The following is a 19774-nucleotide window of genomic DNA, read 5'->3' as shown; positions in this document are numbered from 1 at the left end:
AAAGTATTTCCTCTCCAGAATATTAGAAATGGCTAGTAGATGAAATATGTACATTTCAGTGATTTTAGATTGGTTCTGCTTTCATTTCAAAGGCTGTCAGTAATGTTGTTTGAATCCATTTTCTTGGGTGGCTAAACCATGCAATTAGTAAGTGTTAGCTTATGGTTTAGGCACATATAAATCAACTTCCTACAAAATTAAAAGGGGAAAATACTATTTGTAGGCACATGTAAATCAACTTCCTACAAAATTAAAAGGGAAAAAAATATTATTTGAAGCCTGCAGGCTGACCTACTTAAATCACTAGTGCACAATTGTCTCTAAAACATGCTATGCAGGAAGGAGGAGGTATTGAGCAAAACAGAAAATGTTATGCAATGATATATGTTGTAATAGTTTAGGAGACAGTCTGAACAATATCCTCTTGACAATAGAAATTTAAAACTGACAGTTGTGACATTAAGTTTCACTTTTTTCATGTTTATAGTTTTAGAGAAGTGTACAAAAACCCAAAGACACCTGTTCATTATTTCTTAAATGTAAATAAAACACAGAAACAAATGAAACACTTCTATTCTTTCTTCCCCTTTCTATTCCCTAAAAGTCTCTTTAAGAGTGTTCACTGCAATTAAATAAAATAGTGTGCTATTGGTGGAGTCAGATCTTTCCACTTCAAGACAAGTGTCTTTTGAGCCCTATAATTAATGTCTCAAGTCTTCACTCTTAGTCCCTATATGCTGCTACAACAAAATACCTGAGAGTGGGTAATTTATAAATAAGAGAACATTATTTCTCACAGTTATCTGACTGTGAAGTCCAAGATCAAAGCTTTGGCAGGTTTGATGTCTGATGAGGGCCTGATCTCTGTTACCAAGATGGTGCCTTGAAGGCTGTGTCCTCCAGAGAAGACAAATGTATCCTCATGTGTCAGAGACACAGGAAAGTCAAAGCCCAAACAGCTCCAATTTACTTTTTTATTGTGTGTGTGTATTGGGTATTGAACCCAAGGGTGCTTTACCACTGAGCTCTATCCACAGTCCTTTTCAATTTTTGTTTTGAGACAGGTTCTCTAAGTTTCTGAGGGGCTCACAAAGTTGATCCTGCCTCAACATCCCCACTTGCTGGGAATATTTTATCCATTCTTTTACCTTCAGCCTGTGGGTGTTTTTGCCTACAAGATAATTCTCTTATAAACAGTACATAGTTGGAACTTGTTTTTTAATCCATTCTGCCAATCTGTCCTTTTTTTTTTTTTAAATATGCACCACTGTACCCAGCTCCTTAAACCTCTTTTAAGAGATGATTAATCCCATCCATGGGGCTTGGTCTGAGGACTTAATCACCTCCTAGAGATCTCACCTCTTATAATATTATCACATTGGTGATGAATTTTCAACATATGAATTTGGGAACACATTCAGACCATAGCGGTCACCAAAATTTCGCTTATAGAGAAAGATTCATGAATTCTTTCTTTCCTTAGATTGCTTTACTTCCTTTCTTCTTATTTAACATGTCCTTTCTGCCCTTAATCTCAGTGCATGTTGGTCTGAATACAAAGCAGCATATACTTTCAGGCTGCCCAATCAATTCCTTCTCTCCATCTTAATCTCATCATCTTTCTTTAGGGAACTTCCTTCAAGTTAACATCTTTTAGCATGCTTAAATTCCTCCTACAAAGTAAATTTATCTTAGTAGTTGTTCCAAACTATGTCTATAACAATTTGAGAAATCCTAAATTAGGGACTCTATTATCCATCCTTCCCTTCTTTAATAATAGCAGAACCTTGGTTTTAAAGCTAAGTGCATGGCCTCCAGAGGTGAAGACTATGCTCCTCAGGCCACTCTGCAGCTAATCATGGCCCTGTAAGGAAGTCCTGGTTAATGGGATGTGTGCAGAAGTGTCATATGGCAGCTTCGTGAAACTTAGCATCTTACCTTGGTTCTTCTTTGGTCCTGCTGCCAAAGAAGGATTGACAGCTGGAGCATATCTTGGTTACTGAAAACAAGGGCTACATTCTGAAGGAAGCGGAACAGGAACCTGGAAGCAACCAGAATGTTGGGAACTTCACAAAAAGAAGAGGAAGGTAAACTTGTATGTTCAGATTTCTGTTTATGCCACTGAAACTAATTTTAAGCAATATAGGTTTTTCTGTGGTTAATTCTTTTTAAAGTAATATAAATGGTACATGAATGTATTGCAATTATTAAAAGTTCAAAGGCTACAGAAACATCAGGGTAAAAACTGGAGTCTCTTTCACTACCTCAGTCTCACTTCCTTTCACTGGTAGTATATAAATATTGTGAGCAATTTAATAGACTTGGATGCAGGTTTTAGATTTTTTGGTCCATATCTTTGCCACTGCAATGTTAAATATTCTCTATGCATTTTTATACATGTGTAGTTTTTATTTTGAATACAAATAGGAACATATATAGGCTTTGTTCTGGAACTTGCTTTCTTTTCTTGACAACATGCACTGATCATTTTTTCTTCTCCTCATTTTTAACCACTTTTTGATATTATAATAAAGATATATTCTCTTTCATCATGTCTTTGAAAGGTGCTTAAAGATTGATTAGGCATGGCTCCAAAGCATGCTCAAAGGTAAATTCAACAGATTCTGAAGAAATAAGAGAAAGCATTCTGATTAGCTGTAGTTTGTACATTTAATTACAATCTTTATTTCTACTCCAGCTTGTTATTTTAGAGATACTAACATTTCCTGTTAAAATAGTTTAATATTAATTCAGTTGTAAAATTATTATGGTTTAAATTAATTATATCCAATTAATTTTAATATTGATTTTTCTTAACTGTTCTGGGTTGTTTATAATTATTAATATGATTTAATATACATGCTGTATTTATAATAAGTTTGGATTTTGTGTTTCTATCCATAAATCTACATATGTAGGATTTCATAAGTTTTTATTAGTGAGCTTTGGGCATTAGTAAACAAAACATGGATTGAAATTCATTTTTGAGTTGCTGCTAAAAGAAAAATGAGTCTACATATTGCATTTTTATTTTAGTGTTTTGTGTTTAAGAAATACATACCTTGCCTATTTAAAGGTCTAGATAACACTACTGGAAACAGTAGACAGAATATTAATCTATATTTTTACATCATAACAGCTCTTCTTCAAATATTTTTGTTTATGAAATGTTCTAAACCACATAAGCTATTAATGATAACAAAAGTAGAAAATTCAACTTGGGCACACTTATTTCCTCACTAAGAAGTTCAATTCATAGGTAGAAATGTTATTTATGCCTTGGAGCATTCTGATTAATAAAAGAAACTAGTTTTCCTCACTTAAACAAATGGCTTTATAAATTGTATGTATAAAATACAAAAACATAAATGCATTTATGATATAATTCTATTTAAAGTTTTATGGATATGAATATATGTATAAGTGTATGGAGAAAATTATACGAGATATATATATATATATATATACCGATTTGTGGAGTAACAGTAATAAATGGTGTGAAATAAAATAAGCAATTTGCTCTTAATGTATGATTCCATATTAAGAAAAACTAATAAAAATGCCTGTATGTGTATAGGTATATTCTTGTAGTATATTCATATGCATGAATATGTATGCTGATATATGTATGCATGGAAGGATAAGGCTTTCTCAAAGAAGTAGAATAGGTAATAGGAACAATGGAAGAAGAGAAAGATGCTACCTTTTTTTAAAAAAATACATCTTCATATTATTATTGGTTACAAAGGTATATAAAATGCAACATTTTTAAATAAATAAAATACATATCAGCAGTCTTTTATCAAAAGGCAAAATTTCAAGTATGCATTAAAATATTAATTGTATACCTTTTAACCTAAAATTCTACTGTTGGTAATTTGTCCTGCCTCTGTGTGTCTGGAGACATTTATGATATTCCTATATTGTTTTAAAGGGAAAATGCAAGAAACATTTTAGCTATTCAATTATGGGGTACTAACTAAATGGGTTTGGTTTCCATTTTCTATGGGAGAACAAGGTTGCACACTGTATTTATTTTATTTTATTTTAGTTATAGATAGGCACACAATACCTTTATTTTATTATTTTTTTAATGTGGTATTGAGGATTGAACCCAGTGCCTCACACATGCTAGGCAAGCACTCTACCACTGAGCCATAACCCCAGCCCCTCCCTCAGCCCCTAATTTATTTTTTATAGGCATGTTTTAATTTGTTCTAATTAGTTACACATGACAGTAGAATGCATTTTGATATATTATATATGAACAGAGTATAACTTCTCATTCGTACATAATGTAGAATTACACAGGTCATGTAATCCATATGTGTTCATTGTATTTAAATATGAAACTTCTAGAAGTAGCTTTATCTTGAACAGCCTTCAAGAAAAAGTTGGACCAGAGGAGCCTGAATTAGCATTCTGATTTTTTGGCTCTGGGGATTGAACTCAGGACCTCAAGCATGCTGGGCACATGCTCTACCACAGAGCCTTACCCCCAGCCTGGAGCCTTCTGATTAATAAAACAACCTATGCTATAAGAAAGTGGGTTCCTGATCACAAATGGGAAAAATTCATCTACAATTTAAATGAACAAGTTTAATTTCCCATAACATTAATGTCCTATAGATTAAATAAACAGTTTCACTTTCCTTAACAAACATGTTTTATAAGTTTTATGGTCATATGCGATTTAAAGTTAAAAGTTGCATTCCTGGAAGATTAAATAAAACCTCTGAAGTTAATAGTTGGCTTGCCTAGATAGCTACTTGTACTTTCTCAGCAAATGCTGAACAAAAAAATAATTTAATATGTCATAACAGGAATAAAATATGCTTACTATAAACACATTATAACAGCAACACAACTCACCTTAACCTTTGGCCTACCAGATTGGGGCTCTTTTTTTGTAGTACTTCTGAAGTCACCAGAATGAACATTCATTCCATTTTTGTTTCAACCAGATATAGAAACCAGAATAGTACTTAAAATCTAAAAGCTCTTGGGTCAATAATATTTTTTTTTGTTTGCAAGGTTACATCAAATATGGTGACTTAAAAATCTCTCTTTTAATATTAAGCAAAGCTGAATGGGAACTTAAGATTTAGGCTGGGTATGCAGCTCAATGGTAGAGAATTTGCCTAGCATACATGAGGCCTTGGGTTTGATCCCTAGCACCATGGAAGGAAGGAAGGAAGGAAGGAAGGAAGGAAGGAAGGAAGGAAGGAAGGAAGGAAGGAAGGAAGGAAGGGAGGGAGGGAGGATTGTAGTATATTCATATGCATGAATGTGTATGCTGATATATATATATATGTGTGTGTGTGTGTGTGTGTGTGTGTGTGTGTGTGTGTGTAAGCAGTATACATGGAAGGATATGGCTTTCTTAAAGAACTAGAATAAGTAATAGGAACAATGGAAGAAGAGAAAGATGCTACCTTTAAAAAAAATATCTTCGTATCATTATTGGTTACAACAGTATATAAAATGCAACATTTTAAAATAAATAAAATACATATAAGCAGCTTTTATCAAAAGGCAGATTTTCAAATATGTATTAAAATATTAATTGTATGTACCTTTTAACCTAGAATTCTATATACTTTTTAACCTATAAAGGCAGGCAGACCCCACAAAGTTTTAAAGTTTTAGATTTAAAATGTGAGTCATTAAAAAGATAAAAAGATATATTTTTAAGTAGAAAAAGAAAAAGGCAGGGCTGGGATTGTGGCTCAGCAGTAGAGCCCTCGCTTATCACATGTGAGGCCCTGGGTTAGATCCTCAGCACCAAATAAATAAAATAAAGATATTGAAAAAAAAAAGACAAAGACAAATATATATATTGTGTGTGGTCCTTTTTGGAAGGAAGGAAAGGAAAAGAGAAAGTGATTAATGGGCAATAGTAGTTATTTTTATTACTTCATTTAAGAAAGTCTCTATGACCACTTATTTTCTAAATTATTGTTTTCTGAACAAGTGGAATTTTGGTCATCACATCACCATTAATTTCTCAATATTGGTCAATTGCCATTTTCCAGGTAAAAGTGAAAAGTTCCTTTATATTTTTGTAAAACTGTTTCAAAAGATAAAAAAAAAAAATTATACAGAGATTCTTATATACTCTTCACCTTGCTTCCCCAATGTGTGAATGTCTCACAATCATAATTTAATATGATTATCAAAATAGGAAATTACTATTATAAAAATAGGAAATTAACATTGATATGATACTATTACTTAATCTGTAGACCTTATCCAAACTTGTCCAGTTGTCTCATTGAAGTCCCATTTCTGGATCAAGAACCAACCCCAGGAAGACACATTTAGTTGTCACATTTCATTCTGCTTTAATCAGGAATATTACTCCGCCTGTCTTTTTCTTCCCTCTTTCCTTTAATCTATTTATTTACTTACTTACTTACTTACTTATTTGGCAGGATCTATCAGTGCTGCTTATTGAGGCTGGTCTCAACCTTAAAACTACCAGGCTCAAATGATCCTCTTGTCTTTGCTCTTAGGTAGATGGAGCTAGAGGCACACTCCACCATGCCTGGCTGTCCTTAACATTCTGGTCAGTTATTTTGTGGACTGTACCTCAACTTGGGTTTGTCTTACATTTCCTCATGATTAGATTTATGCTACACATTTTTGGCAGGGATACCACTGATGTCTTACCTTTCTCTCCGCATGACTTTAGTAGCTACGTTATATTTACCTGTCTCTTTATTGACTGACAGTGTTAACTTTGATCACATAATTAAAAGAGCATATATCAGGTTTCTCTACCATAAAGGTACTGTTTCTTCATTGTAGATAATAAGTGCTTAATGGGAGATACTTTGAAGTCATGAAAATAGCTTGCTTTTTTTTTTTTTTTTCTTTTCCTCTCCCTTTATGTGGTACTGGGAATGGAATCCAGAAACTTGACAAATGTTCTGCCAATGAGCTGCATCCCCAGCTCTCTGGCTTTTTTTTCTTTTTCAAATAATATCTTAGTATATTTTATTATCCATTTTTTTATTTAGTTATGACATTAGTTGGGTGCATTGGTACACATCTATAATTCCAGTAACTTGGGAGGCTGAACAGGAGAATTGCAAGTTCAAGGCCAGTCTGGACAGTTTAGCAAGACCCTCTCTCAGAATTTAAAAAGAGGTCTGGGGAGGTAGCTCAGTGGTAGAACACCCTTGGATTCAATCCCCAGTACTGCAATTAATAAATCAATTTTATTTAATTAAAATAAAATTATAGGTTTATTGAGGTATAATTTACCTAGTACCCATTTTAAGTCTACAACTCAGTGTTTTAATACAATTATACAGTTGTGCAACAGTAATCACAATCCAGTTTTAGAACACTTCCATTGTCCCAAAAAGTTCCTTTGTGTCCGTTTACTATGAATCTCCTCTCCATCTCAGATCTCAGGTAACCACAGAGCTGCTGTCCGTCTTTGTGACAGAAGAGCAAATTTTTTTTTCCCATGAATTACTTGTTTGACATTTTTTGACCCTTGTTCATGGGCATATGAACAGCATAAGAATGAGATTTCATTTCTAATACATTGTTTGGTATACGACACAGGATCCTGACCAGCCTGGTAGTGAAGAACAATGGTAAGTCATTCATTGGTATCAGACTAAACATAAATTTTAGATGTTCTAGACATTAGTAGGACCTGAATTATCTTCAGTTGATTTAAAAAAAAATCAAATAAATTTCTTTCTCTCAATAAAGTAAAAAACATAACATTTGATCTCTTGTAAGAATTAAGAAAGTTTTATTATCTCCTCACCTATCACAGAATCTTTTGGGTTTCTCACTTTGTTCTGGTTTTTATGAGCTGAATTGTGGCCCTCAAAATTCACATGTTGAGGGGCTGGGAATATAGCTCAGTTGGTAGAGTGTTTGTGTCCCATGCACAAGGCCATGGGTTCAACCCCTAGCACCACACACACACACACACACACACACACACACACACACAAATCAAATCACATTAAAGTCCTAATCCCAGTACCTTAGAATATGACTGTTTAAAGACAGGGCCTTTAAAGAAGTAATTGAGGTGAAGTCATATGGGCAGTACTTATGACTGGGGTTCTTCTAAGCAAAGGAGATTAGGACACAAACAGCATTGACCAAGGGAAGACCCTGTAAGGAGACAACAAGCAAGCAGCCATTTGTAACCAAGGAGAGAGAAGAAACCAGACCTGCTGGGACGGTGATCCTGAATTTTTAGACCAGAACTGTAAGAAAATAAACTTCTATTGTTTCAGCCACCTAGCCTATGGTATTTTGTTATGGCAACCCCAGCAAACTAATTCAGGTGTTTCAAAATTGCACAATATTCAAAATTGCCTTGGGTCTAATTCCATCCATTATCTGGCCATTCAGTAGACTCTCCCAATCTGCAAACTCGTGCCCTTGGATTTCTTTGAATTACTTTATTGGCAATTTCCTCTCTTCCATTTTCCTTGTTGCTGTTCGGGAAACTTCTTTTGTTCAGATGTTGTCGTGAAACTTCTCTTGTGCAGATGTTGAGCTTTTGAATGTGGTCGTCCAATTTTCTTTTTTGATAACTCTTTTCTACATTTCTTTGTCTTTTTTTCTCTGTTTTTTTTTGAGAGGGGGGAGGGGGTTCAAATTTATCACCCTAACTGTATTTGAGTTGTTTATTCCTCTATCTTATTTTTAAAACTTTCCCAGATCCCCTTTTTTTTTTGTTCCCTAAATGTTCCTTTTTAAAATAACTCATCCTGTTTCCTGGGTGCCATATCTCCTTTGACCCCTCTGTGGGGAATTAGTGATCCTTTTCTTCTCCTGTCATACTCATGGTTACTTCCAAATTGCTTTGCTTGTTTTGGTCTGTACCTTTCGTATCAGTGGTTTTCCTTATATGTCTGATAATCTTTGGCTGTCCACTCACATTTAGCCATGAGGTACTACAAAACCTTCTTGGAAATTCTGATTCCACTGCTAAAGCTTCTGTTGGGATCATCTGGCTGGGCCATTTAATTGGGCAGTCTTGACCTCAGTATCTTCATGTCTTTCCTCTGCCAGGGGTTAGATATCCCAGAGATGAATTTCTAATCTCTAGGATCTCTGCATGGAATGGAGGTAAACAACTTGGAATTTTATTGGGTTATAAATATTTCCAAAAATGTCCATTGAACTCTCCCCACTTACATCACAGAACTCCATCCCCCAATATGCTAAGTGTTCCCAAGAAAGTGACCTTTCTCTATTTTATCTTCTCCAGCCTCTGCCATGTTAGGAGAGGAGTTGTTTTCTGGTTATGTAGGGTTGCAGAGAATATCTAGGGTTCTAATTTTTTTAAAAAAATTTCCAGGGATCATCTAAGTACTTCTTTTTAAAAATTGGTTCTTTTTAATTGCACATGACACTAGAATCCATTTTGATATAATTATACAAGCACGGACGATATCTTACTCTAATTCTGATCCCAGTATCTCTCCTTCCCTTTCCCTTTCCCCAAACCCTGCTACTTCTATCCATCTTTGCTCCTATGTACACCAGGTGAATATCATCGTCATGTACCTCTATAAGAAATTAATTTTAAAAAATAATTATGAGTAGAAAGATCTAAGAACTTCTTAAACAGACTTATAACTCTCTCCCCCTGTTTTTAACCTGACCTTTATCCCCTTTTCCAGAGGCACTTGACATTCCTAAGCCTTTTGAAAGTCTATGATGCAACCAGGAACTTCCCAGCTTTCTCCAAGAAAAATTTAGGAATCAAGTTTGTCAGGTCTATTAAATGTATTATCTATTTGGCTTCTAAATTCCAAAAATCTTATTGTTCTCATCTTCCTTCCTAATCTCATCATCATTGAGGAGTTTTGCTTTAAAAAACAACCCCTTTGCTGTCGTTTTACTAGGCTGCAGGAATCCAAAGTACAGGTATATATTTAATGGATCATCTTTACTCTGAAGTCTGTTTGGCATTTTTACAGGGGAGTTAAACTGGCTCAGGAGTGTTGGGAAACAAACAGGCCTGCTTTTAATTCTGGCACCGGTTATGCCCACACTTGGTGTATCCAATCAATGACTGTGTGCAGGGACCAGAAATTACAACTACGATTGGCTCTTTCATCTGAGGAACTACAACTTTATTCACTTTTATTGCTCACCTGCCAACTGAAGAGGAAACTTACTAGTATCTCTGACATCAGTCAAAAGGATCTTACAAAAAGATTTGCAAGGTACTAATTTGCAAGGTACTAATACTCTTGCCCTTACTGCCGATTTTCTTTTGAAATTCAAAAAGTCTCCAATTTTTGAGTGCTTAGTATGCACTAGGAACCGGGCTAGGCAATTTTATACGCATTTACCCTATTTAATCTCTCTCATAATGCAACAGTATCCTGTTTTTGTCCCTATTTTACCAGGGGGAAGCTGAGCCTCTGTGAAGTTAAAGGGCTTGTTCAATTTCACTCACCTATTAGTGCTGACACTAGGGTTTCAATCCAAGCCACCCTGACTCCCAACCCCTTTCCACTGTGCTGTCTTAAGGATGAGTTATCTCCAGAGTTTTATGAGTATTCATTTTCTTGTCCCCAGCTCATTTAATTATATTCCCTTCTTTTTAAATGCAGTTTCCTATACTATATGTACTATATGGCATACCGTTGCTTCAGAGCCTTTGAAAATGGCCACTTTCCCTTCTAACCTGAGCCTGGCTACGTTCTTATCAACCTTAAACATTCCTTTTGGGGGGAAAGATTCTATGATCTCTTCCTTATTGACACTAGACTATAAACTTTTGAGGACTGTGGCAATATTCCTCTTAATCATGTGACATGACTATTACCTAGTACAATGCCTGGAACTTAGCAGGTGCTCACTAAATATTTTCTCATTTGTTCTAAATAGTTATACAAGACAATATAGTGCATTTTGACACATCATGCATAAATGAAGTATAACTTCTCATTCTTCTGGTTATATATGATGTAGAGTTACACTGGTTGTGTAATCATACCTGTACATAGGCAATAATATCCAATTCATTATACTATTCTTCCTACACCCATACCCCTCCTCTCCTTTCACTCCCCTCTGCCTAGTCCAAAGTATCTCTATTCTTCCCTAGCCCCCGCACCTTTTTGTGAATTAGCATCTGAATATCAGAGAAAACATTCAGCCTTTGGTTCTCCATGATTGGCTTATTTCACTTAGTATGATATTCTCCAGCTCTATCCATTTACCTGCAAATGCCATAATTTCATTCTTATTTAAGACTGAATAATATTCCATTCTGTGTGTGTGTGTGTGTGTGTATACACACACACACACACATATCACATTTTCTTTATCAATTCATCTGTTGAAGAGCATCTAGGTTGGTGAATTGAGTGGGTATAAACATTGATGTGGCCACGTCCCTGTTGTATGATGATTTTAAGTCCTTTGGGTATAAACTGAGAAATGGGATAGCTGGGGCAAATGGTGGTTTCATTTCAAGTTTTCTGAAGAATCTCCATACTGTTTTCCATAATGGTTGCACTAGTTTGCAGCCCCACCAGCAATGTATGAGTGTATCACTTTCCCCACATCCTTGCCAACATTTACTGTTGCTTGTATTCTTGAAAATTTCCATTCTGACTAGAGTGAGATGGAATCTCAGTGTAGCTTTGATTCACATTTATTTAATTGCTAGAGATGTTGAACATTTTTTCATGTATCTGCCCATCGATTATATTTCTTCTGCTGTGAAATGTCTGTTCAGTTCCTCAGCCCATTTACTGATTGAGTTATTTGTTTTTTTTGGTGTTGAGGTTTTTGAATTCTTTATATATCCTAGAGATTAATGGTCTATCCAAGGTGTGTGAGATAAAGATTTTCTCCCATTCTGTAAGCTCTGTCTTCATGTTATTGATTTTTTCCTTTGCTGAGAAGAAGCTTTTTAGTTCGATTCCCTCCCCTTTCTTGATTCTTGATTCTACTTCTTGTGCTTTAGGGGTCTTGTTAAGGAAGTCAGTTTCTAAGCTAACATGGGGAGATTTGGACCTACTTTATCTTCTATTAGGCACAGGTACTCTGTTCTAGTGTCTAAGTCCTTAATCCACATTGAGTTGAGTTTTGTACAGGATGAGCTTAATTTCTTTTTACTACATATGGATTTCCAGTTTTCCCAGCACCATTTGTTGAAGAGTCTGTCTTTTCTCCAATGCATGTTTCTGGCACCTTTGTCTAGTACCACATAGCTGTATTTATGTGGGTTTGTCTCTGGGTCTTCTATTCTGTGCCATTGGTCTACATGTTTGTTTTGGTGCCTATACATCAATGATAAATCTACTGAAAGAGAAATTAGGAAAACTACCCCATTCACAATAGCCTCAAAAAAAAAATTAGGAATCAATCCACCAGGTGAAAGACCTCTACAAAGAAAACTGCAGAACACCAAAGAAAGAAATAGAAGAAGACCTTTGAAGATGGAAAGATCTCCCATGCTCTCGGATAGGCAGAATTAACATTGTCAAAACAGCCATAATGTGGGCTGAGTTGTGGCTTAGTGGTGGAGCGCTTGCCTAACATGGGTTCAATTCTCAGCACCTCATATAAACAAATAAATAAAATAAAGGCCCATCAACAACTAAAAAAATTTTTTTAAAATTGACATACTACCAAAAGCATTATACAGATTTAATGTAATCACTAAACATTTTAATTGAATGAAGTTATACATAAATCTGTCTGAATAAAAATTATTTTCATCTAAAATAATGTGATTTTGAGCACTTATAAAATAGTATTTCATAAGAAAAGTCTCTAGTGCTTTTCATTTATTATTCAGAGCATTGATACTATTTTTAACACCCACATTTTAAACTGTAGAGTGGGTATTAATTCATGAAGCAAATGCTGACAAGTTTTCCAAATACTGAGTTTCATTGTGAAATTTTAAAATGTGAATTTTATTAAGTATAAGCTAAAGTTGTCTTATTCTCAGATGAAATTCTATCCTGTTTTGAAACCTTACATTTTAATTGAAAAAAAAATTACAACATAAAATACAATGCAAGAAATATTCAGAAAAGTATTTAGGATCCCCAGTTATTACTGTAAATGGATCTGCAGCAATTTTTCTTTGGCCTATTTGGTAAAACTTATTACAATTCCCAAGGAAATAGAGACAGCAGAATTTATGCACAATTTCTCAAAAGATATGACTCTCTCCACTTCAAACATTCTATGACTCCAACTTAGCTAAATTATAAGAGCAGATTGATGGGATAAAATATGAAGAATGGGAAGAAATAAACACTTTTCCTGAAAGTGCTTAACTGTGTATATAGTTTTTTTCCCCCTTAATTACAAAGAGACCAACTGTTTTATCCTAACAATCAATGCAAGTCTTTAGAGTGACTTAGAGAGTCCTCCTGTAGAAGGAAGTTGGAATTTAGCAAGGTCTGGGAAGGCTGCAATCAGCCTTTGAGTGACACTTGAGAGAAGAGCTTACTGACTGAATATTAATTGTTCAGGTATGTTCATACCATGGCCAGCCAGTAATGAGAACGAATAATCTCCAAGTAAAGGAAAAACTATTGATTAAATTTCATGAACATAATGGACAGAAAAGATTAAATAATCAGGATATTCGTTGCCTTTGGAAAAACTGAACTAAGAAGGCATATGTTGGGGCTTCTGGAGCTGGTATGTTCTCTTTCTTGCTCTGGGTCCTTGTTTCATAGGTGTGTCTGCTTTGTTAATCTTGTTAAGACAAGTACACATTTATCACAGTGCACTTGTTTCTATATGCATTATACACTAAAATCAAATTTTACTAATAAAATGATTTTTAAAATATAGCATGAACTGTCTATCATTTTCCAATAATCTCTTTCTCTTTCCAACAAATTTCCAATCTAGAAGACAGAATGTCCCAAATTATGATTTCTCTAACTATGGCTTAATGGCAGGTTATCTAAAGTTATAGAGGAAGAATATTGAAATATTAGTTTCACCAGGATGACCAAATTTTTAAAATATGATGGTCCAAATCCAGATCATCATATTCAGAATTTTTTCTAAGAAAATTCTGAGAAGTATTTCCATGACTCTTGGATCACACTGGATTTGGTGAGGCAGGGTATGGGGCACTTAACTCAGAGGCACTGGATCACTAGGCCACTATTTTGTATTTTATTTAGACACAGGGTCTCACTGAGTTGCTTAGCAACTCGCTAAGCTGCTGAGGCTGGCTTATGAACTCGCCATCCTTCTTGCCTCAACCTCTCAAGCCACTGGAATTACAGGCATGCTCCACCCCACCGAGCCCCACAGAATTTTTGAAGAGGCTTTTACTAAGGAAAGTTGCCACTTGTGCTTATGACCAGGGTTGAGGGAGGGATACCACTTCCTTCCAAGGCTCCTGAGACACCTTTCAGAGAGCTTGAAGTGATCTTTTTCCTGCAGCTGAAAGGCTCAGAAGATCCTTCCCAACTCTAGCCCATGGTTGCTAACACAGCCTGGAACACCAGGGTAAGGTTGCATTGAAATCAAGTAGGATCTTCAGGCCAAGGAATTTATGAATATTTTCAGCAGATCTAAAGCAGCTCACAGCTTTCAATATGAATAAGTCACAGAAATTACAAAGCCAGCTTACTATGTTGTCAGTTTCGTAAGAACTCTCCCCGTCCTTACTGTTCCTCCAATCTCAGTGGCTCAGAAAGCCATCCAGCATCAGGTGGGAGAAGAAAACAGAAGTGGCACAAAGTGGAGAGAAGCCAACTGTGCATTTTTCCTCTTCATTCTCATTGTACACTGACAGCCTGGAGCACACACCCCCAGGGAAGATTTGCCTAAAGATAAAGTGGAGTTGTGATGAATACCTTAACCAAATATTCTGGTCTCAGACTTAAAAACATGTTTGCAATAAAGATTGTTACCTAATAATAAGAGAAAAGTAAGTCATGGGATCTGCCCAAGTTTCCTTACTGTAAAGGCAAGAATGACCCCCCCACCCACCACCACACACACACACACACACACCACACTCTGAATGTTGTTTGACAAGGCATGGGAAAACATAATAAAGAGAGGCTTTAATTTCATCTACCAGTAATACATGAGCCGCAGGGGTTACATGGTATTTATATTAGCACATTTTTTAAAGCTTATTGTTAAACAATATTATTGTTAGGATCTGTGGCAAGAACCATTTCAGCATTCTTAGTTTCTATAGTATGCAGCCTGTACCAGTACAAAGCTCCTGTTTGACCCTCTGCTTTTCCTTTCTGGATTCTTATCACCATTTTGGGTACCCTACCTTTCAAATTACCCATTTTATCTACCATTTTTACAAATATTTCCTTTAGACATTTTTAAAAAATCCAAGCTAGAATTCCAGCCAATAAAAAATTTTAATTAGAATTTTGGGGGCATTTTCAAATTATTTGATGGTTCAACCATTGAGAACAATGGTTCTCAAACTTTGGTATATAACAGACAGCCTGGAAAAGTTGGCAGACATAAAGGGGTCTATGCCTTGGTCCATTTCAAGGAGTCTTGATTTCTGTGCTTGCTATTAGCTTTACAGGTAATTCTGAGACTTCCAAAGTTTGAAAAGTTCAGTCTTATAAACTAAAAGTTTAGTCTTATAAACTAAAAGTTTAGTCTTATAAACACGCTAATGGGTAAAGCATAGATTTGAGGATGTGGCAGCCATGTCCTCTTGGATATAACACCCAAGTTCTGCACCAGTACCTATCTCTACATTGTTCATAAGAGTAACAAAAACCACACAGTTGGAGAGTGCAATGGGATGATGACCAGTGATCCTGTGTAGTGATTGTGTGAAAGGACCAGGAAGGACTGAGAAGCAAGTCTGGCCAGATACCACCATGTGGCTTATTTTTCCTTCTTTTGAAAGTACCCCGTGCTGTCATGAATTACTAAGGTACTATGCCTGAGTTGGGGTAAAGTAGTCTGGAAGGATATTGGATAATACTAAAATGTGAAAAAAGCATTTCAAAAATTCATACAAACTTTGGTCTAATACTGACAGACACTGGGGGAAATGAAATGTCTAAAGATTCTGCAAATCTGTCTCATTTCTGTCCTCCTAATGGCTCAAGATATTTAGTAAGATCATAGATACCCCAGACTAGTAAGATTACTTAGAAGGTGAACATGAATCAGTAAGAAAAATTACTAAGACCCTAAGAGACAAATGGGAAAAGATATATATACAATAAAAACATACAATTATGCAGTGAACTAACATGAAAAATATTAAATTTGCCTATAAACACATAAAATATAGTTTTAGGCTATTAAAGTTGCAAAAATGAAAAAAAAGAAAAGGCCTATCATCATCATCATTATTCATGATCATCTAAGAGTAAGTTATAAGAATTATACAGTGCTCATGTATGTATAATATGTCAAAATGCATTCTACTCTCATGTATATCTAAAAAGAACAAATTTAAAAAAATAAAAACAAAAGGAGGGCTGGGGTTGTGACTCAGTGGTAGAGAGCACTTGCCTAGCATGTGTGAGGCACTGGGTTTGATCCTGAGCACCACATATAAATAAAAATTAAATAATAAATAAATAAATTAAATAAAGATATAAAAAAATAAAAGGAATTACAGTGTTGCCTCTTTTACCCTAAGTAATTTAGTATGTGGCTCCTAAGAATAAGGATTTTCTTTCTCTTATGTAGCAATGGTAATAATATCCACATTTGGGAAATATAATGCTGATAAAATTTCATTACCAAATGCACAGATTTGATTATATATTCGCAGATTTTTTTTATTGTTCCAATAATACTTTTCAGCACTTTTTCTTGATCCAAAATCTGTTCTAGGATCTCTGATGGCCTTTTGTTATCCTGTCTCTTTAGTGTCCTTTAATCTGTTTCTCAGTTTCTTTACCAGTTTCTCAGCCCTTCTTTGTGTGTCACGATAATGACATTTTTAAAAAGCATATAAGCAGTTGTTTAGTAGAATATCCTTCAATTTAAGTTTGTCTACTCTTTCCTCCTGATTAGATTAAGACACTTTTGGCAGGAGTTCACAACTTTTGGCCTCGTTAAATTCTACTTCTGGGAAACTGTTATGAGGAAATAATAATAAACATGCAAAAACATTTGTATGGATTTCATGATAATAAAAATCATAGCAACGTGTTTGGAGACCATACTCCACATCCAGCAGCGTGCTCCATGCTTTCTACCCTTTATCTCATTTCATTTTTTCAACACAATGGATATGGCGGCTGTTTGATGCCTATATGAAGGTTCTCCCCTTTGTTCCTGTTTTTTTTTTTTTTTGGCAGCTCAAGAGAACAAATCAGAATCATTCTGAGCCAGCCATGGTTATATATTCCTCTTGCCCAAATACTCTTTCTTTCCCAAGCACCTCCTGCAACTGAGGAGGGACATCTGACTTATTCCTGGACAGGGAATACCCTAGAAAACTCCTGGAGGACTTCTGGGAAAGGTGAAGCTTCACATGGAGAAAGTCTTGGCCTCCTTCTGTGTTCCTTTTTTGTGATGCTGGTGTCTGTTGTAGCTGTTCAGAGTCACCGGAACCATCTCATAGCTACAAGTTCATAGAATGATGAGTAAAAGCCAATGTGCTAAGGGTGGCAGAGTGAAGGGACAGGGAGGCCTCAGCTCTTGATGGCATTGTTAAGCTGCTCACCTTGTTCTGAACTACCTTCCAATGATTTACTTGGGTAATGAACTTGAATATTTAATACTTAAGTAATTTTCGATTGGATTTTTTTGTGTCTTACTGCTACAAACATTCCGAATGGATGTAAGTCATGATAATAGAAAAATAGAATGTCACTATAAGTGCTGTACAAAATCCTTTTTTTAATCTCATAAAAAGATATCACTCTGAACCCCATTTTACAGGCAAAGAATATTAATGCAGAGATGTTAACATGCTAAAAATCACTCAGCTAGTAGTGAAAATCAGAATGGGAATCCAGGTGATTTGGCTTCGGAACTCAAACTCTCAACAGTTACATTATCCTGCCTCTTCCCAACCAAGAGCATAGTTGTATAAATCACAATATATACAATGGAAAATTATATAATTTTATACAATTGAATATAATTGAAAATTTAATAATTTTCAATGGAAAATTATTAAATACCTGATGGAAAATTATTAAATACCTCATCAATGAAATTAATCAGGCATCTGTCTCCTCCTCCCCACCTGTCAGCAATACTGTCTTCCACCTGGGGCAGCTCTCTGGTGGGCACAGATGGCTGCCACAGCTCCAGGCTTACATCCTCTCCTATGTCGTTCTCAGTGGAATGAGAAAAACTGTTCCACATGTTTCCAACAAGAATTCTGGTTTTGAGGCTCCCTGCTTTTATTGATCTCCAGCCTAATTATGAAGGACCAGTTGATAATGCTCTGATGGGCCAGACTTGGGTTGGATATTCACCTCTGGGGCCCAGGGAGGAGGAAGCGCCACTCAAACCGTGGTCTAAAAATGGAGGAAGCATGTTTCCCCAAGAGTAATGGAATTGCTATTCCCAGAAACAGGAGCAATGGATGCTAGATAGATACAGCTCCGTCTGTATATGTTACACCTACTTCTCTCCTCAGAACTAGTGGTGACATGCAAACTCATACAATAAAAAAGGTCAAAATAAATATTTAAAAACATTAAGGTGAAGGTAAAGAACATATGAATAATGAATACAGAAGCAAGATTGACATGGAAAAATAAGACATGTAAATAATTATAAAATGCAAAACAGAAACTCTATAGCAATGTGTCTATAGCAGGAAAATCTACACATTTAATATACAAAGGGAGAAAAGACTGGAAGAAAATATTGCAGTGTGCTAAAAGCTTTGTAATGTGCATAGAAGTGAGAGGTGGTAGGCAGGAGTTTCTTTTTTAGCATAATGAGGCCAATATGAATAATTTGTGTGGGAAAAAAAGTCAAGATAAATTAATGGGAAGAACATAATCATATTCTTCATGTAGACCTGCTGGAAGTCTCCAGAAGGAAATTCATTTTTTCCCCTCAGGACAATGTCAGTTGTAGCCTGGAATGCAAGCCTACCATTGAACCTGCCCAAGTATGGGTCAGAACCCAACTTACCCCTCTACAGCCAAAGCAGGAAATAGAGGTAGGGAAAAAATCATTTAACAGATGCCTGGGAAACTGGACATAATTGTTTGGTTGGTTCTTGCCAACCAAAGGATGGATATTGACTCCTTCTTTGGGGAGAAGAAAGTAGACTGATGAGGTAGTGGGTAAATAGAGAGGCCCGAGAGAAGGCAGAGAGCCTCTGGGAGACGGGAAGAGCAGGACCATAGCCATGTGGTGCTCTAGAGGAGCAAAAATACCCCCTGCCCCATCCTCTCCTGGGCCTCAGCAGCTTCTTCATCATGGACTGACAGTGGGCAAGAGGTCTCTCCCAAGAGACAAGTGCCTAGATAAGGAGACATCATTTGGTGGCTTCAGAAGCCTGTGGGATCAAGTCTGAATTCTTTGATGAGACCCTCACACTCAGGTCCTGTCCACATTCAAGCCTGTTTTTCACCACTTCCCTGGATGGACATTGGTGTCTCCTGTCTCCCTCGTTTTGCACATAGTGTTCCTTCTGCTTGGAATAGCCTCAGTATACTTTTTCTATGCCTGATGAACTTGTCCTTTAAGACCCAGTTCCGAGTCACTGCATTAGCAAACTCATTCTTGCTCATTGTCAATCTCTCTGCTGTCACCCTTTCTACAGTAATAAGTCACTTCCTCTCAGAGCTTCCTC

This window comes from Marmota marmota, unplaced genomic scaffold (genome assembly GCF_001458135.2).
Source record: "Marmota marmota marmota unplaced genomic scaffold, marMar, whole genome shotgun sequence".
NCBI classification, from domain to species: Eukaryota; Metazoa; Chordata; class Mammalia; order Rodentia; family Sciuridae; genus Marmota; species Marmota marmota.
The sequence above is the reverse complement of the archived record's forward strand: the minus strand, read 5'-3'. Positions refer to the sequence as shown.